This window comes from Salmo salar, chromosome ssa12 (assembly GCF_905237065.1).
Source record: "Salmo salar chromosome ssa12, Ssal_v3.1, whole genome shotgun sequence".
NCBI classification, from domain to species: domain Eukaryota; kingdom Metazoa; phylum Chordata; class Actinopteri; order Salmoniformes; family Salmonidae; genus Salmo; species Salmo salar.
The window spans coordinates 48326630-48342815 of record NC_059453.1 but is presented as its reverse complement, the minus strand read 5'-3'; the positions used below and the strand labels follow the sequence as shown (position 1 = coordinate 48342815).

Here is a 16186-nt window from a genome sequence, read left to right as displayed (position 1 = left end):
AACAGAGAGAGTACACAGGGTAAGGGGAAATTTCCTAATGGTTTGTTTTGTTTTGATCACTCTGATGTGCTACTTTCTCCCCATACGGTTAATAGAGCTTGCAGAGTGAGAAGGAGGAGAGATAGCTAGGAGCGTTGAGAGTGAATTGGCCTGCTTTCATAATCTGACCAATGTATTTCCATGTGTCCCACAGCACTGATCACTGCCCTACAGGTCCCTAAGCAGGGGAAAAGAACAAATCAACTAAATGTGCTTGCAATTTGTACATCTTATTTCCCCCCTCACTCCCTTCCTGTCCATTGGCACACGTCTTCTTATTCCTTTGAAAAACTGTCTTTATGATAGCGATAGCGCAATTTGAAATTGCAACATACAAACGTTTTCTTAGTTGTATAGCTACAAATGCTGTCCTAGCTGTATAGTTCAACATTTGTGTACTTTACCACTGATTGTATTTTTATGGCGTGGGACAATCTTCAGGCAACCAAAAGTTGAAAACATAAAGTCATTATCAGAGACTAGATCAAAACTAGTCATCATAAGACACAAAAAAAACAGAGTGCAGAGCACTCCCAGCTCTTGATTTCTTGATCCTCCTCATCTTGAACTTACAGTGCACCACACTTAAATCTAGTTTGAAAAAACACGACTGAACTCATGGCTCAGCCTTTTGCTCACTCTCTTGCCCAAAACACTAAAGTTCCTCTCTATTTTTAATCTTCCCAGGGCTACTCCATATATATATAGTTGTGTATGTGTGGTTTGTTGAGCTCCTAAATCAGGAGTTTTATGTCCTTTTTGACAATAATGGTCCATAATGAGGACACTCACAAGCTATTTTGCTCTGACTTGGAGGTGACAAACTCAAATTACAGTCCAAGGAGTTCTTGTTGGTTTGAGAGTTGAAAGCGCTTCATATAGGAGGTTTGGACTGATGTCATCTGTACCTAAATAAATCTCTACTGTTAAGCAGAACAATTCGATGAATTCATATTGTAGATGTGCACTGTTTTCATAGACGCTCACTGCTCACCATTGAAGTTATATGAGACGTAGATGAGAGTATGTAGTGTATATAACACACAAATGAAGTATTTCCATAACAGAGATGGTATCTCACTCCAGACCAACTCTTCTTGAGAGTTACAGAAAATAGCATAACATCGCAAAACAGTGATATTTCACAAAATGCCCTCGGTACCTAGTTATGAAAAGTTCAAATTGGTCATATTTGCATGGTAACCACTATGATTGCACCCTGTGTTATGCTTCTTGGACCAATGGTATGAGTTCTCTGATTATTACATTAATTTAAATTCAATCAAATAAATTTAATTTTAGTGGAACAGAAACTCTCTCTGTGAAATGCCAGATTGGGTAATCAGCCACTGCTTTAATTACTTATGGCCAGTATTTCTGTTGCAGTGATAAATCTTCCAACTCAGACTGTGTTTAGTCTGTGGAGGTCACTAGGTCAAGACGTCAAAAGGTCACTGTCAGACAGAAGTAGCCCACTGGGACATTACACTCTCTCTGGGACAGTAGTTGACTCTCAGTCTTAGTAGAGGAGTGACATGGACCATAGGTCAAGTGCAGAGAGGGAATTATTGTGCATAATGGATAAAAAGGATGTGTGATGGGTTATTTTTTGTTCATGGTAAGACTCCCTTGGGCTTTAGCCAATGTTGAGATTCAATGAGAAGTACTGCAGCCTCATGGTGGTCAAATGGTTCGTTAACTGCCACCCCCTGCTGGAAAAGTTTAGTCATTGCATGACTCTCAGTATATTTCTGTAACAATACAACAAAAATAGACGTTTTATTGTCGCATACACCAGATAGGTGCAGTGAAACGTGTTGTTTTTACAGGATCAGATATAGTAGTACTGCACCCCTGGAGTAAATTAGCGTTAAGTGCCTTGCACAAAGGCACATCGACCGATTTTTCACGTTGTCGGCTCTGGTATTATGAAACAGCGACCTTTCGGTTACTGGCCCAACGCTCTAACCGCTAGGCTACCTGCCGCCCACAATTATAACTGCAAAACTATATACCAATAATGACCAACCATCACTAGTTGTAGTTGTCATTTTGAAAGGTAGCTTTTGAAAGGGGCACAGACACTGGGTGATGGAAAGGGAGATTTGCAGGTATGTGCAAAAGGGGAAGTGGTAGCCTTTTTCAGCAGTGAATGACCAAAAGCACCCTCTTTGGCCTCATGGGTGGAATGTTATTAATATTTTTCATAATTGTATCATGAATAAAGTTGTATTTTTTTTAAACCGGACAAAAATCTAGTGTTCCTTTGTCAAACGGTTTTGTTATATTTCAGTCTTCTCTGATGTATATAGTGTAATATTGGGACACAAACTGAAAATTGAATAAATTTCAACTCTATATCTGACATGGTACAGGGGTCTTATTTTTTTAAGCCCTTAACCATGTGCGTGAGGTGTATACTTTTGTTTCGAAATAGATTTGTTTAAGACTACCAAGAAACACTCTGTTCGACCCTGATTTAGCCCACTGCAGTAAAAGGTGATGCTGGATGTATGATGACTAACAACTTTTCTCAATTCTCACTTGGGGGTGGAAGGAAACCCACTAATAGCAATATAGACAGGAAGGAAAAATGCTGCACTCTCTATTTCTATCCATTATTCATGGCCTCACTCGTCTTTTCAATTTGTTGTCATCAAAGAGGTGTGTTCCACGTGAATGAACTTTGTTGAGCATTTTAGATTTGAAACGTACCTAATACTAGCTTACGGAGTTTCAACTCGTTCCCGTGGTCTCAAAGGAGTCAGGGCACAGGGTTTAAATGAAACCTACATTTGATGTCATTGATTTCAAGTTGTTGCCTGCAGAGAGCAAGACATAAGACAAGACATTTACAATACACACGCACGCACGCACGCACGCACGCACGCACGCACGCACGCACGCACGCACGCACGCACGCACACACACACACACACACACACACACACACACACACACACACAAAAAACACACACAGAGGAGTGTGTGAGGGCGTCGTATCGCTGCTCTTTCCAGCATCTCTGTTTCCAGTGAAACGAAGCAAGTGTGTTTTATCTGTCTTCTCTGTGGCTTAGCGTAACATAGCATCTCTACCAGGAATGGAAAGGCTGAAAGGCAACCCATTTTCGCTAGCATCTCAACACCTTCAAAGTCACCACACCACTGCTAGCTAGCAACAGTCGAGTCTGAGGTTTGTTACAGGACGTTGACTAGAGTGGTCTCTGATAGAAAACACACTACTCTGATATGAGAGGGAACTGATGTAATGGCAGAGAGAGACAGCAAATAGAATATCAGGAAATGGAATATACCATTACTATACACCCAAAAAAGATAATACCTTCCAAGTGTCAAAGCTAAATGCAACCACATCTTTCACACGCGCCTGGGAAAGGCTGGAACACAACAATGATCCATTACATTCATTCTCTCAGTTCTTTCACACTTCCTGCTCTGCCTTGCCATTGGAAAGGACAGTTTTGCTCAGTGACACACAGCAGTCAGAACTCAGCCGGTGTGTCTCACAATCAGAGAAAGAGACCGTCAGACAGACAGACAGAACAGAGCAGAGACACAGAACAGAGAGACTGAAATAAATAGATGGAGGGTGGTGAACACACCCTGTGCCCCCCCCAGAGATTGAATAACAGATGAGTGTTTGCCCAGGGATATACCCTCAGGCCTCCACCCAGTACCAGGAAATCTGTGACTGAGATAATATGACATATTCCAGGAATCATAACACTGCATGAAGCTACAGTAGGACTCCTCATAATAATAATAATAATAACCTCTATCAAATATTCTACATCGAATATTTAATTATGCCATATACATGTACATGTTGAACACTTTGATAGGTGCTGTATGTATGTATGTATCTATCTATCTATCTATCTATCTATCTATCTATCTATCTATCTATCTATCTATCTATCTATCTATCTATCTATCTATCTATCTATCTATCTATCTATCTATCTATCTATCTATCTATCTATCTTTCTATCTTTCTGTCTTTCTGTCTTTCTGTCTTTCTTTCTTTCTTTTTGGCAATCTGCCCTGTGTGTACGGTAACTTCTGTTCCCTCCATCACTGCATTGCCTGACTGCATTCCTTTCATTCCTATTGGCTTCCTGTGCCTGGGAGCGGAGCTGGCACCCCACTGGTCATAGAGCTCAGAGCTGTACATTTCAGTATTACTGAGGAATATGTGCATGGTATCTCTCTCTTCCTCTCTGTTTCTCTCTGTACCTCTCCACCTCACTTGTCCTCCTCCCCATCTCTCTCAGCTCTACCCGTCCTCACCCACAGACACCTCAGCATTTATCTCTCTGACAGAACACAATGTGTGGTACAGGAAGGCACGGAAATGTGAGTTTCAACAGCTTACGAAGGGGGTCCTCCAGGGTTCAGTTTTAGGGCCTATTATTTTTACGCTGTATATTTATTATATTGGAAGGAATGTAAAATCTACTCAACTCCATCAGTATGCTGACAACATTCTGTAAGACACAACAGCAGTAGCAGTCTGGCCCATTTGCCACAGTCACAGCTGAACTCTTAGTTCTCACAATCCTGGTCATTCTCAGTCAGATCAGCCTCCACTCTTCAACTCACTCTCCTAGATAATAGGATTATTCCCTTTAAATGAGACTAAAGGTTCTCCATTTGGCCAAATCCACCCTATGTCTACAATATGTCGTTGAGCCCGGCCCATGGAGATAACTCTAACCTGATTTGGGATGGTCAAATAGATTCAAATCAAGTCAGTTCATCTTTTGGAATTGTCTGAACCAGTCTGGCACTGTTTACACTTTGGCTCTCTTAAGTTCATTTAAGGTGAAATTACAATTCCACTCAAAACAAACTGATATCAACAAGTTTACCAGAACCATAATACAACATAGCTAGTGTCTCTCCTTTGGCAAGAGTATTCAGCCAACAAGTCATGGGTATGACTGTGGGGTGGACCCAATCCTAACTTGGGATACGTGCTTGTAGCTTGAATTTCAACTCCGCACTCCCATGGATCAATACACAATTTATATTAATGTTGTGGCCCGGGGACCATTTGCGGTCCATCCTTGATTAATTGTGGCCCCAATTTGTACTCTCATAATTTAGATTTAATGTTTGATTCTTTGAAAGTATGTTAGGAACATATTATTATACATTAAGCAGTACATGATTTCAAAGCAAATGCTGTTGAGGTAAACTGCTATACAGCCACATCCCTTCTGATGTTTGACTTTACAGAGGCACACACACAGACTGAAAAGGGAAAATTCTTTTGGCATATCTGCCTAACACTAAAAGTAATTGCCATTTTTTTTATATTATTTTACACCACCATGTTTTACAACTGTAAGCTGAATAGAAGGAGTTATCCCTCTTCTTTGCTCAACAGAGAAAAATAACGTCCAGCTTTGACTTTACAGTGACAAGGTCATGACCTGTTTTCAATTAAGTTGTGTTGGAGTGTGTTGTATGTGTGTTTGGCACCTCATGTTGTTGTCTATTCCAGCAGGGTGAGGCTGGCACTGTACATTGTCTGCACTCATCTCGCCTCTCCCTCCCTGCCATGCTCCTTATCTTACCCTCACACTCTGAACAGTCTGCCTATGGACATCAGGGCAGTGCACTAGTATTGTCTGTGTTTGTTTGTGAGTTTCTGACTGTTTGTTTATTTTTGTTAATTTGCTAATTGCTACTCGACATTCATACACGTACATACAGTACAATTCAGTTAACACCGTATTGTTTACTATAATGCTTTTGCAGGTATTTTCTACATGTCTCTTGCTATTTGTAGTTTTCATCAGTACTTGCATATGACTTTCTGTTTGTGTGTTTGAACTCGAAATCCTCTATAACAACACAATATACCACATCCTTTCTATACTCGTTATTATCCTTGCAGCAATCTCTATAGAGAAATGCAGCATTACATCGCGATTGAAAGTTAAAGGCAATGTTCCCGTTAGCGGAGCGGTCAATGCGGCACATTTCGGCTCAATCGGAAATCACCGTTACATTTCTTGGGCAGAATCTGTAGGCCTATAACGCCTCGCCGTTACAGATTGAATAAAGCCCTATATTTAGAGTGAGCTGTTTCAGTGTTATTGTGCGATTGATTGTGTGGTCTCCACTTTTAGCTCAAACGGACACGATACAGACAGGCTGATAAAATGGGTGCGCGCACTCTGACACGCAGAGTATTTTGAGTTCAGCAGGTGGAGCCCTGAGACCGAACGGGCTCATTTTACTGTTCCTCAAAGGAGATGAACGTTAGACTAACAGATCAACTCAACAGAAACGTCGCAGAAATGATAGCTTCAACAATGCGAAAATTAGACAGGTTATGTCAACACCTCTCGTTTAGTTTTTGTTGCGCGTTAGACGAAGGGAAGTAGGCTAATCAGTTTTTTTTTGAGTTGTCAAGATATTTCATTCGCTACGTTTACAGTAGCCTCATATTACAGACGGCCTGTATGTTTCGCAATATTGGACCACATGTTGCTCCCCTGTTGAATTTTATTCGCTAATTAATATCAGCGTTGAAGACATCAATAAATCAGAAAACTGATCTCAAATTTATGTGTCAAATAGTAACCGCGGAGGTAGGCTACTTATTATTTGGTCTACTCTTGAATAGTCTGTACAATTTAAATGTATAATATAATCTTCAATTCTTCGTTTGCATTATGTTGGGAGAATTGAGGCAGAGTTTAGTGCGTGTGAAAGGTCATCACGCTTTTGCATTTACCCACGTATTTGATTAGCCATTTATTGAAACAATTCTCTCGCGCCATCTGGTTGCCCATCAGAAAGGGATGATGCACTTAAATGGTGCACCTCAAAACTCACTCAGTGCTGAATGTATGTTGTACTCACGATTGTTTTCCTTTACTTCCTAACAGATGGACCAATAGAATCTGGACCTCAAATAGAGACAGGCAGACTGGAAAGACGTTTTTCGACAGTGACGGGTAGGATTCCATATTTCACTAATATCAAGGTTGTCTGGAATCCAGGTGTAGTGTAACCTGAGGTAGTATCAGGTGCGTCTGTAAACTAATGAAGGCTACATTTCCTGTTGAAAGGAGTGAGCTAACTCCATGGTGGTTGTATTCTGCACCATGTATTGTAGGTTAAGCTTGCCTCAATTACTAGAAAAGGTGATATAGACCATTGGTAATCGTGTAATTGTGCAACTAAGGCATACACTTGGACAGAATAGCCTTATTGTCAGTGAAGGTATTACATTTATAAGAGGCTCAAATACGACCTATAAAGTCATTGAAAAGTTTGACTCATGCAATGGGCAAAACACTTTGGTTTTTTGATGTACTGTAGGCTACAGTAGTTTATGAGTATGGCTGATGTTTCGTAGCAATGGGAGAGCAGCTGTGTTTGTGTGTGTCTGTGTGTGTGTGTGTGTGTGTGTGTGTGTGTGTGTGTGTGTGTGTGTATGAGAAAAGGAAAAAACCTGGACACATGAGAGTAGCACACACACACACACACACTAGTCAGGATGAGGTCATAGTAATGTGAGGATATAGTTACGCCAGTTTCACGTGTGCCATGACAGAGGAATCGACACCACTCTCCGTTTGTATAGCCTTTTAGATCTCTTTCTCTCCGTCTTGTTCTCCTCTTTCCCTCTTTCTCTCCACCCCTCTCCGATAACCAACTTAGTTCACTGTGTGAGCGTACGTGCCTGCCTGCCCGCATGCCTGTCTGCATGCCTGTGTGTGTGTGTGTGTGTGTGTGTGTGTGTGTGTGTGTGTGTGTGTGTGTGTGTGTGTGTGTGTGTGTGTGTGTGTGTGTGTGTGTGTGTGTGTGTGTGCGTGCGTGCCTGCATAGATGCGCTAAAACATTTTTAGTATCACTTTGCCTGAAAGTGTCATTACACAGGGATAGTCACAGCCTCAGGCCGACTCCAGTTGTTATGACTGCCATTTGTTTAGTCGTGCAAGTGTAAAGGAGACTGGGATTGAGGGTTCAGGTGAAATGTTATAACCTTACCTTGGAGGTTTCTGTTAGGTGCCACTGCCATGTGTACGGGGTTTGAACTACACTTTTACTCATGGGGTGGTATCACGATACTACGATACTACATTTCCCATAGCAAGAAGGAAAACATGATGCAGACTAAACTCTTGGGGGTGGTTTCCTGGACACAGATTAAGCCTAGTTCTGGATTTAAGAGCATGCTCGATGGAAAATCTCCATTCAAAAAGCTCAGTCTGGGACACCAGCCCATAGTCCTTTAGGGACTTTCTTTATGTAACATATTGTGTGCTATAACTTGGGGAAAGTGTGACAGTATGACAACATAATCCATACAACATGCGTCGTGCCAAGTTATTCATTTGGCCGGAACAATGCATTATTCATGCTTATCAAATGGCTAGCCATTACCTTTTCCCCTTAAAAAGAAGACCCTGCTGAAACATTGGTTGCTAGTCATTTGATATGTATCAATGAAGTGATTGTTCACTCAATAAAATGCTTGTTACTATTTTTGTGTCTGCTCAGTTGGTAGAGCATGGCGCTCGTAACATCAAGGTTGTGGGTTCGAGTCCCACGGAGGAACAGTACTGGGGGAAAAAAGTATGAAAATGTATGCACTCTGGATAAGAGCGTCTGCTAAATGACAAACATTTATAATGTAAACAGAATGTGTTAACATGACTATGTCTTAGCAGACTTTTTCAGGTAAGCAAAGAAAGTAATATAACTTGGTTGGTACTTGGGTTAAGTGGATGTTCTGGACAGGGAATTGGCTGCTCTACCTCTGTGTATTTTTTTTATTTTCTACTGAAAAACCACTTAACCCCCCCCCAGTGTGAGAGAGCAGTACAGACAATATGGATAGTGTTGTGGGCTGGACAGGACTAGACGTGAAGATCACGTTGTTGCCTCTTCCTGCTTTTAAACCAGCTCAGCTGACCGCACACACACTCCCTCAAAGTATAGCAGTACTGCAGTGTGTGTGTGTTTGCATACATGCATGTGTGAGCAACCAAACTAACATCACATTTGTCTACACAGATCGCATTTGAAACAAAAATAAACATGATATGTGCACACATACAGTTGAAGTCGGAAGTTTGCATACACCTTAGCCAAATACATGTAAACTTAATTTTTCACAATTCCTGACATTTAATCCGAGTAAACATTCCCTGTCTTAGGTCAGCTAGGATCACTACTTTATTTTAAGAATGTTACATGTCAGAGTAGTAGTAGAGAGAATTATTTATTTCAGCTTTTATTTCTTTCATCACATTCCCAGTGGGTCAGAGGTTAACATACACTCAATTAGTATTTGGTAGCATTGCCTTTAAATTGTTTAACTTGTGTCAAACGTTTAGGGTAGCCTTCCACAAGCTTCCCACAATATGTTGGGTGAATTTTGGTCCATTCCTCCTGACAGAGCTGGTGTAACTGAGTCAGGTTTGTAGGCCTCCTTGCTCGTACACGCTTTTTCAGTTCTGCCCATACATTTTCTATGGGATTGAGGTCAGGGCTTTGTGATGGCCACTCCAGTACCTTGACTTTGTTGTCCTTAAGCCATTTTGCCACAACTTTGTAAGTATGCTTGGGGTCATTGTCCATTTGGAAGACCCATTTGCGACCAAGCTTTAACTTCTTGACTGATGTCTTGAGATGTTGCTTCAATATATCCACATCATTTTTCTTCCTCATGTAGCCATCTATTTTGTGAAGTGCACCAGTCCCTCCTGCAGCAAAGCACCCCCACAACGTGATGCTGTGACTTCTGCATTTCACGGTTGGGATGGTGTTCTTCGGCTTGCAAGCCTCCCCTTTTTTCCTCCAAACATAACGATGGTCATTATGGCCAAACAGTTCTATTTTTGTTTCATCAGACCAGAGGACATTTCTCCAAAAAGTACGATATTTGTCCCCATGTGCAGTTGCAAAGCGTAGTCTGTCTTTTTTATGGTGGTTTTGGAGCAGTGGCTTCTTGCTGAGCAGCGTTTCAGGTTATGTCGATATAGGACTCATTTTACTCTGGATATAGATACTTTTGTACCTGTTTCCTCCAGCATCTTCATAAGGTCCTTTGCTGTTGTTCTAGGATTGATTTGCACTTTTCACTCCAAAGTACGTTCATCTCTAGGAGACAGAAGACGTCTCTATTCTGAGCGTTATGACGGCTGCGTGGTCCCGTGGTGTTTATACTTGCATACTATTGTTTGTACAGATGAACATGGTACCTTCAGACGTTTGGAAATTGCTCCCAAGGATGAATCAGACTTGTGGAGGTCTACAATTTTGTTTCTGATGTCTTGGCTGATTTCTTTTGATTTCCCATGATGTCAAGCAAAGAGGCACTGAGATTGAAGGTAGGCCTTGAAATACATCCACAGGTACACCTCCAATTGACTCAAATGATGTCAATTAGCCTATCAGAAGCTTCTAAAGTCATGACATCATTTTCTGGAATTTTCCAAGCTGTTTAAAGGCACAGTCAACTTAGTGTATGTAAACTTCTGACCCACTGGAATTGTGATACAGTGAATTATGAGTGAAATAATGTCTGTAAACAATTGTTGTAAAAATGACTTGTGTCATGCACAAAGTAGATGTCCTAACCGACTTGCCAAAACGATAGTTTGTTAACAAGAAATGTGTGGAGTGGTTGAAAAACGATTTTTAATGACTCCAACCTAAGTGTAGGTAAACTTTCGACTTCAACTGTAACCTTATAGCCATTGAAAGCTGCAATATATAACTTTTTGGTTGACGAAATTCACATAGAAATGTGATTTATAGATCTGTCATTCTCATTGAATCTAAGAAGCGGTAGATCTGTTCTATGTGCGCTATTTCTAGGCTTCCCATCCTAAAGTACATTTTTTGTGTATTTTATCTTTGGTTTTGTACACCAGCTTCAAACAGATGAAAATACTATATTTTTTGGATATTGAAAACGTTTTACAGCAGTTTAGGTGGTACAATAACAAGATACCTTGTTTTGTCACGAAATCTGAAATTAGGCAAACTATTAGAATTTTAGCAACCAGGAAATGGAGGAGCGATTTCTGCATACCGCACCAGTGGCCGTCGGTTCCGTTTAAGATGAGGGAGGACGCATGGCCTTATTTCTATTACAGCATATTGGATGACTGTCACATCGATAGGTTTAGTCTACTACATTATACTCAAATGTTCTCTATTCCCTATATTCATCAAAAGCCTAGCCTATGAATGAAAGTTTACATCATAGTTGCAAAGGTCGAGAGAAATTTGAGTAATCATGGTGACAGATACACACAGCCTAAACACAGCCTACATCGTTGTCACCATATTCAAATCAAATCAAATGTGTTACATGTGCTGAATACAACAGGTGTAGACCTTACAGTGAAATGCTTACTTACAAGCCCTTAACCAACAATGCTTTTAGAAAAAAAAGTGTTAAATAGAAAATAAAAGTTACAAATAATTCATTAAACAGCAGCAGTAAAATAACAATAGCGAGGCTATATACAGGGTGTACCTGTACAGAGTCAATGTGCGGGGGCACCGGTTAGTCGAGGTAATTGAGGTAATATGTACATATAGGTAGAGTTATTAAAGTGACTATGCATAGATAATAAACAGACACTAGCAGCAGTGTAAAAGAGGGGTCAGGGTATCCCTTTGATTAGCTGTTCAGGAGTCTGATGGCTTAGTGGTAAAAGTTGGTAAGAAGCCTTTTGGACCTAGACTTGCCGCTCCGGTACCGCTTGCCGTGCGGTGGCAGAGAGAACAGTCTATGACTAGGGTGTCTGGAGTCTTTGACAATTTTTAGGGCCTTCCTCTGACACCGCCTGGTATAGAGGTCCTGGATGGCAGGAAGGTTGGCCCCAGTACTGGGCTGTACGCACTACCCTCTGTAGTGCCTTGCGGTCGGAGGCCGAGCAGTTGCCATACCAGGGAGTGATGCAATCAGTCAGGATGCTCTCGATGGTGCAGCTGCTGAACCTTTTGAGGATCTGAGGACCCATGCCAAATATTTTCAGTCTTCTGAGGGGGAATATGCTTTATCGTGCCTTCTTCACAACTGTCTTAGTGTGTTTGGACTAGAGGTCGACCGATTATGATTTTTCAACACCGATACCGATTATTGGAGGGTCAACAAAAACAAAGTGTTGGAGAAGAAAGTAAAAGTGCAATATGTGCCATGTAAAAAAGCTAACATTTAAGTTCCTTGCTCAGAACATGAGAACATATGAAAGCTGGTGGTTCCTTTTAACATGAGTCTTCAATATTCCCAGGTAAGAAGTTTTAGGTTGTAGTTATTATAGAAATTATAGGACTATTTCTCTCTATACGATTTGTATTTCATATACCTTTGACTATTGGATGTTCTTTTAGGCACTTTAGTATTGCCAGTGTAACAGTATAGCTTCCGTCCCTCTCCTCGCTCCTACCTGGGCTAGAACCAGGAACACATCGACAACAGCCACCCTCGAAGCAGCATTACCCATGCAGAGCAAGGGGAAAACTACTCCAAGTCTCAGAGCGAGTGACGTTTGAAACGCTATTAGCGCGCACCCGGCTAACTAGCTAGCCATTTCACATCGGTTACACCAACCTAATCTTGGGAGTTGACAGGCTTGAAGTCATAAACAGCGCAATGCATTGCGAAGGGCTGCTGGCAAACGCATGAAAGTGCTGTTTGAATGAACACTTACGAGCCCGCTGCTGCCTACCATCGATCAGTCAGACTGCTCTATCAAATATCAAATCATAGACTTAATTATAACATAATAACACACAGAAATACATTAATATGGTCTTCCCTGTGGCTCAGTTGGTAGAGCATGGCGTTTGCAACGCCAGGGTTGTGGGTTCGATTCCCACAGGGGGCCGGTAAAAAAAAATACTATATAAAAAAGAAAATGCATGAAATGTATGCATTCACTACTGTAAGTCGCTCTGGATAAGAGCGTCTGCTAAATGACTAAGCTGTAAATGTAAATATGGTAGAATCCGGAAACTATCATCTTGAAAACAAAAAGGTTTTCCTGTCAGTGAAATACGGAACCGTTCCCTATTTTATCTAACGGGTGGCATCCCTAGTCTAAATATTCCTGTTACATTGCACAACCTTCAATGTTATGTCATAATTACGTAAAATTCTGTCAAATTAGTTCGCAACGAGCCAGGCGGCCCAAACTGTTGCATATACTCTGATTCTGCGTGCAATGAACGCAAAATGACACAATTTCACCTGGTTAATATTGCCTGCTAACCTGGATTTCTTTTAGCTAAATATGCAGGTTTAAAAATATATACTTCTGTGTATTGATTTTAAGAAAGGCATTGATGTTTATGGTTAGGTACAGTCGTGCAACGATTGTGCTTTTTTCGCAAATGCGCTTTTGTTAAATCATCCCCCGTTTGGCGAAGTCGGCTGTCTTTGTTAGGAAGAAATAGTCTTCACAGTTCGCAACGAGCCAGGCGGCCCAAACTGCTGCATATACCCTGACTCTGTTTGCGAGAGAAGTGACACATTTTCCCTAGTTAAAAGAAATTCATGTTAGCAGGCAATATTAACTAAATATGCAGGTTTAAAAATATATACTTGTGTATTGATTTTAAGAAAGGCATTGATGTGTATGGTTGGAGCAACGTGTACCTAAGCGATTATATGCAACGCATATATGATTATGATTGATTGATTGTTTTTTATAAGATAAGTTTAATGCTAGCTAGCAACTTACCTTGGCTTCTTACTGCATTCGCGTAACAGGCAGGCTCCTCGTGGAGTGCAATGTAAAGCAGGTGGTTAGAGCGTTGGACTTGTTAACTGTAAGGTTGCAAGATTGAATCCCCGAGCTGACAAGGTAAGAATCTGTCATTCTGCCCCTGAACAAGGCAATTAACCCACCGTTCCTAGGCCGTCATTGTAAATAAGAATGTGTTCTTAACTGACTTGCCTAATTAAATAAAGGTCTAAAAAAAAAAATATTAATAAAAATAAATTGTTATGAAAACTTGAAATCGGCCCTAATTAATCGGCCATTCCGATTAATCGGTTGACCTCTAGTTTGGACCATGATAGTTTGTTGGTGATGTGGACAGCAAGGAACTTGACGCTCTCAACCTGCTCCACTGCAGCTCCATCGATTAGAATGGGGAGTGCTTGGTCCTACTTTTCCTGTAGTCCACAATCATCTCCTTTATCTTGATCACGTTGAGGGAGAGGTTGTTGTCCTGGCACCACACGGCCAGGACTCTGACCTCCTCCTTATAAGCTGTCTCGTCGTTGTCAGTGATCAGGTCTACCACTGTTGTGTCATCGGCAAACTTAATGATGGTTTTGGAGTCGTGCCTCGCCATGCAGTCATGAGTGAATAGGGATTACAGGAACGGACCGAGCACGCACCCCAGATGGCCCCGTGTTGAGGATCAGCGTGGCGGATGTGGTGTTACTTACCCTTACCACCTGGGGACTGCCCTTCAGGAAGTCCAGAATCCAGTTGCAGCGGGAGGTGTTTAGTCCCAGGTTCCTTAGCTTAGTGATGAGCTTTGAGGGCACTATGGTGTTGAATTTTTAGCTGTAGTCAATGAATAGCATTCTCACATAGGTGTTCCTTTTGTCCAGGTGGGAAAGGGCAGTGTTGAGTGCAGTAGAGATGTTATCATCTGTGGATCTGTTGGGGCGGTATGCAAGTTGGAGTGGGTCTTGGGTTTCTGGGATAATGGTGTTGATGTGAGCCATGACCAGCCTTTCAAAGCACTTCATGGCTACAGACGTGAGTGCTACGGGTCAGTAGTCATGTAGGCAGTTTATTTTACTGTTCTTGGGTACAGGGACTATGGTGGTCTGCTTGAAACATGTGGATATTACAGACTCAGTAAAGGACAGGTTGAAAATATCAGTGAAGATACTTGCCAGTTGGTCAGCGCATGCTTGGAGTAAACATCCTGGTAATCCGTCTGGCCTTGTGAATGTTGACCTGTTTAAAGGTCTTACTCACTTCGACTACAGAGAACGTGATCACACAGTTATCCGGAACAGCGATCGCTCTCGTGCATGCTTCAGTGTTACTTGCCTCGAAGCGAGCATAGAAGTCATTTAGCTCATCTGGTAGGCTCGTGTCACTAGGCAGCTCGTGGCTGTGCTTCCCTTTGTAGTCTGTAATAGTTTGCAAGCCCTGCCACATGTGACGATTGTCGGAGCCGGTGTAGTACGATTCAATCTTAGTCCTGTATTGATGCTCTGCCTGTTTGATGGTTCTTCGGAGGGAATAGCGGGATTTCTTATAAGCTTCCGGGTTAGAGTCCCGCTCCTTGAAAGCGGCAGCTCTACCCCTTAGCTCAGTGTGGATGCTGCCTGTAATCCATGGTTTCTGGTTGGGGTATGTACTTACGGTCACTTTGGGGACGACAAACTTATTGATGAAAATACCTGGTAGAATTGAGATAAAACGGATTTGAGTTTCCCTGCATTAAAGTCCCCGGCAACTAGGAGTGCCACCTCTGGATGAGTGTTTTCCTGTTTGCTTATGGCCGTATACAGCTCATTGAGTGCGGTCTTAGTGCCAGCATCGGTTTGTGGTGGTATACAGACAGCTACGAAAAATACACATTAAAACTCTCTTTGTAAATTGTGTGGTCTACAGCTTAACATGAGATACTCTACCTCAGGCGAGCAAAACGTCGAGACTTCCTTAGATTTCGTGGACCAGCTGTTGTTTACAAATATACATAGACCGACACCCCTTGTCTTACCAGAGGCCTACCGAGAAAGCTTAAAACCCGCCAGCTGTATGTACCATGTCCCGTTGGTAGGATATATGTGATTCTAGTTCGTCTATTTTATTAGCGATTGATTGTACATTGACTAATAGGACCGATGGTAAAGTTAGATTATCCTCTCGGCGTCGGATCCTTACAAGGCACCTGGACCTTCGTCCCCAATACCTCCATCTCTTTCTCCTGCGAATGACAGGGATGAGGGCCTTGTCGGGCATCTGAAGTAAATCCTTCCCGTCTGACTCGTTGAAGAAAAAGTATTCCTCCAGTACGGGGTGAGTAATCGCTGTGCTGATATCTAGAAGCTATTTTTGGTCATAAGATACGGTGGCAGAAACATTATTTAGAAAATAAGTTA

The 16186-nt window shown here is 41.7% G+C and overlaps 1 protein-coding gene across 2 annotated transcripts in view; it reads left to right on the top strand.

The window, feature by feature from the left end:
- LOC106565234 (histone deacetylase 7) overlaps window positions 1–16186 on the top strand; it is a 95546-nt gene that overhangs the window by 915 nt on the left and 78445 nt on the right. The window contains exons 1-2 of one of the 2 annotated variants that reach the window (XM_014132125.2): window positions 6305–6665; window positions 6966–7034. The gene's annotated coding sequence lies outside the window, so the exon portion shown is untranslated. Of the gene's footprint in view, window positions 1–6304; window positions 6666–6965; window positions 7035–16186 lie in introns of those variants that run through there. The other variant, XM_014132124.2, reaches the window with a different exon arrangement.